Genomic DNA, 4977 nt, shown 5'->3' with positions numbered 1-4977 from the left:
GAATAGTTACTACTATCCTTGTTGTGTTTAGTAAGATAGTATGTGTATATTTGGTTTCCAAGGGGACTGCGCTTCAGAGCACATGACAGAAAGGAGCTACTGCATGGTCCAAGAGGTCTCTGTATGGGGATGCCAAAGGGTGGGGGATTGTGGGCCATATCATAGAGAACACTTCCCTCTGATATAAACATAACCACATTTCTCATACAACACAAACAGAAAGCAATGCTTCAAGCATCACAAAACAGGGGATTACTTTTAGCTCTTTATTTAGAAAGGGACATTTCAGCTTCCTCTAATTCCCACTGACAGGAGAGAAATGTAATAACAAAATGTTTCAGGCAAAATGGCATAGAAGCGTTAACTCCAAAGACCTCTGCAGTAGAGCCTCAGGCAAGAGCAAAGGAATTCCAGCATAACAGGAACAAACACCTTGTATCCTAACCCCACCTTTTCTTTGCATTTGGCAGCCCGGGAATAATGAATGCATTGAGCCAAACCCACCCATGAAGATGAGTTAAAAGGTCAGATTAAAGAACAGGTCACCTTCCATCTGACGATGCTTACTAAGTAGCTGGGTTTACTCCTCTTCCAGCTAATTGGAAACAGATTATAAAGGCCTGAAGTCACTTCACTTACTTTAAAGTGTAGACCCAGTGATGCAGTCAGTACCAGCAGGAGCCTGGGGCTCATCCTGGTAGCTGTGGGGTCACCAGTAGCACAGAGAAACGGAACTGCAGCATTTTAATATGCACATTAACCTCAAGTTTGAACAAGGGCATGACCAGAACAGCCTTTATGCCAAGCCTGTTAGTGCAGAACTGATCAGGGCATCTCTCAGTCCATGTGCAAGTGACTCCAGGTCCTTTGTGACTACAGTTTCCTCCAGGATGGAATGGGGCTATGCTGAGGCTATCAAGACAGCAGCCCAGATTTCTTTTCATGACATCTAGACACAAAGTAAGTGAGAGCTTTCAGTTTCTGCCTTTGCACCTCGTATCTCATTTTATCTCCAGCAGTTGGATTCATATGATAAAGATATTGGAGAATTTTATGTAAGAGTCAAAAGGAAGTTTGCAAGTATTGGTAGCTTCTTGGTTTACATTTTCAATCTATGCAAACAGCACTATTTCTGCCCCCAATAAAACATACCAGTGCACAGTTTTGTTTCTATTCTTCTTCATTACAATATAATTGGTGAATGCCTCTTTTTCCTCGTGCAACACAATGGCTGGTCTGCAGATAAGCCTCCATTGGCTATGCTTTGTTAGCCACCACTTAATGGCCTTAAAGAAATCCACCAGTGTCTTAGAGGGGGCTGATTTTACAGTCCTTTGCCATCATTTCTGTCAGTTGCAGGGGAAGAACTGGAACAGGACTACAGAAGTGAGGAATCTCTGCAAAATGCAGCCTCTGGCACAGCACCCACACAGCTTACGGGTGCTTTGTCACCAGGTGCTTTGGAATGGAGTACTGCTGAAACAACCTGCCTGTGTGATAGGAGGCACAGCACTTTTGCTATCTTTCTAGCTATAAATGGTGGATATTGTAAATCAGCGGCTCACTTGTAGATTACTACACAGCACAAGACACAGCAGAATTCTGATAACAGAGAACAGATACAGGTACCAGGACTGTTGGTGAAGTCCTCTTTTTTTGGCTCGAACCGAAGTGATGCACAAATCAACCTGAAGGCTGAATGCATCGTTCTGTTTCTAAGGAGCTGCACTATGAACTTTGTTGGAGCCCGTGACATTTGATAGCGCCATCATGACGTTTATTTTCACTGCAGGTAAATTTGTGTTACCAATTCAGATGATGAAAATAATCATTCTTTTAAAATGTGTATTATAAACAAATACTGTAACCTAATTTGTATATTTATTCAGAAGATTGCTAACATAAATCTCCATTCTTTGCCATTTATTTATGACTTTCTCCATCTTACAGGCTGATAAGAACTAATCTAATAATGTTCTTTATGCTGTTATAGGCACAAATGAGTTTGAAGGGATTCTATCTTTTGGTTTTACGTGTTTCAAAGCATTTCTTTCTCAGGTTCTTAACTTCACATCCTATTAAGGTTTAAACCATTTTTTAAAAGTCCTTTTCTCATTATTTTAATTTTACATTGACGTGAAAAATTTCACTGTGGATATGAAAGAAAATCAGATGGTATTTTGATGCATCAGTTCATTCCTAAAGATTCTGAACATCAGATATAAAGACTGAGTACAAACCACTGGGAAGCTGCTTCAATCTATCTTGTCAATCACTCTTTGTACATACGGTTTGGGATTATGAACAAACCAAAAGCTGTAGAGAAATCAAAATGTTTAACGTGATGTATTGCATTAACGCCTTCCTCTTTTTCTGCCCTTTTTATTAGCCTACACTGCATAGAAATGCTTAGAAATCAAAAGCCAAACAGCGAACAAAGAACCGGTTTCATAATCAGAGTGTTTCAAGTGGGCAGATGCAACATGTCGATTAAAAATAAGGCTTACAGAAAAATCCTCATTGACCAAGTTGTCTATCTGATACACAGGCTTTTTGTCTCCTTCTGTCATCTGCATGTGTGTCACACCACTGGAAAACTCATCTGGGGAGCCGAGAGCTCCTTTAAATTCCAAATCAGTCAACAAAATCTGAACGATCACTTATCTGACTGAGCAATGAGTGCTTGTGCTTATGGAGCCTACAGAGCTCTGCTCATCACATGCCACCTCAGCAAACCCACAGACTGTGGGTCTGTGTCCAGTCTGCAGGGCAGTTTCCCATTGATTCCTTGCCATGCAGAAGCAAAACAAACACCAGTTTCTTAGTGGAACAAGCCTTGATCAGTCAGTAATGCCTGCGTAGATAGGCACACACATAGCCTTATGAATAGAGGCTGGTGCTGATGCTACGGAAATAACTTCTGAGTTTTACTCAAACAATGGGCTGTCTGAGCGCCAGCTCCTGCTCTTGGAACTGCCTCGTGCGTGCGGCCAGAACTGTACTCTTAAAGTTCCCAGTGCCAAGAACAACTCTTACATTGGTGATGAGAGGGAAGGGCGAAAAATAGGTCTAGAACGTGAAAAATAACTTGATAAGCAAAATGAGTACAACGAGAGCAGAACTTGATAATTACAAGAAAATAGCTTCTTTACTAAAAAACATTTTCAATATTTTCATCCAACATTAGACACTGTAACACAGTGCTGAGGCTTGGCAGAGGATGGCAGTTCTTTTTGCAGAGCTTCCAAGGTCTCTGAGTTCAGTTTGGTTTCAGTATGGAATGAGAACCAGCTTTCTTTACAAAGTGGAGCAGAGCTGGGCTTTGCACTGGAGGAGCAATGAGAGGTGGCTGCACTGCCCACAGCCTGCTGCCAGGCTCTTTCTCCTCCTCGGCCCATCACAAGGAAGAACATTTGCCTCTGGGATGCTTTGTTTTCAACAGGCAGGCAAATCTTGATACAACTTGGTTTACTCAAGTTTTCCTAGCCAGCTTGAGTGAAATTATTAGTAACAATTACATGGCAGCAAAGACTGCAGGCTCAGCAGAAAGAGGGAAATCAATATTCATTTTATAAGAGGGAGAAATAACCGAGGGATGCAGAAAATGAGAAAAGCTGAATTCAATTTCAGCTTCCAAGTACATCCATCCATTGATTTTACAGTACTGGAGGACAGTAGAAGAGCCCAACATGACCTCAGCTATAAGAACAACCCTAGGCTTATGTTGCAAATGCTGGCTCCTGCTGCAGTGCCTGGCAGGGAAAGCTTTTCTCTACGTTTTCATGTGTTCAGGCCATATGTACTTTCCTTTGTTCTCCCTGGCACCTGGAGTGATTTTCATTCTCCCTGTTTGCAAAAGCAAGCTCTGGAGGGGAAAGGACAAAGCAAGAGGTGGGGGATTAAGGATCCAAAACCAAGTCCCCAAAGCTCTTTCAGTTGATGGCAACAGCCCAGCTATTTAACACCATGGCATCTGATTCCATTTTCTGTATCACTTCATATATCAGGAAGATTTGGGTAGCCTCAGAGTCTGCCTCCGCAGCTAAGCCCTCCCTGCACGGAGTGTTATGCCATGCACATGGGCAGCACGATTGTCGGTGCTCTGCTGAGATGCGAGAAGAGCATACCTCACCTCTGGGATGTGGCATGAAGGCATGAAAACTACCCGCTGGAAGCTGAGTTGATCCTCTGCCTCGCAAGCTGAGCACTGCTCCTCCAGTCTGCCCGGTGCTGCCCTATGGCGCACTGCGGTTGTGAGAGCTGGCACTCAGGGTGACTTTGTGAGAACACTCTAGTGTCAAATACGTGTGTTGTGCCTGTCATTATTATTTGCAGGAGCCCTAGTGGCAGAAATAAGTGTTTGTAGAGAAAAATCTTATTGGAAAGCTCTTAACACGAGAATAAGACATGAAGTATCAAGATGGTTGCAAACTCCATTGAGCCAAGAATGAATGTCAAAATGCCATTTCTTTAATTAACATTCTGGGTTTTCTCCAGGAAATTATCTCATCTTCCCCTTTCTTATGCAGAGTACTGCAAAATAACAAACTGAAAAGAAGTTCCCCGTGTGTGGAAGGATGCTTTTTGGTCAAGCAAGGAAAACTATTGTTCACTGATTTAGAAAAGTCTTCCTTCCTCCCCTGTGCCACCCCAAAAACACCCTACTGTTCTTCTGGGCGCAAGTCCTCCAAATCCAGGTCTGTTAATGCATAATTCAATGAAAGATTAAAGTCTGCCAGGAAAACATCCAAGACCTAAAACACATTTATAGCTACCAGCAATCATTATTTTATACCTGACAGTAATCCCTTCAGCAAACAGCTATCCTCAATTATCGATCTTCCAGTACGGGTTTTGAAGGTGAGCCTGTAGATGACAGCTTCAAATTTTGTTTTCCAACAGGAATACTCTTGGCATGACTATGCTGTTAGTGCAGGGCAGATCATGAAGCCTTTCCCCTCCAGACAGCCCCTGACA

Source organism: Coturnix japonica, chromosome 2 (genome assembly GCF_054131305.1).
Source record: "Coturnix japonica strain WE chromosome 2, WE-NBRP24, whole genome shotgun sequence".
Taxonomy (NCBI): Eukaryota; Metazoa; Chordata; class Aves; order Galliformes; family Phasianidae; genus Coturnix; species Coturnix japonica.
This window is presented reverse-complemented; position numbering follows the sequence as displayed.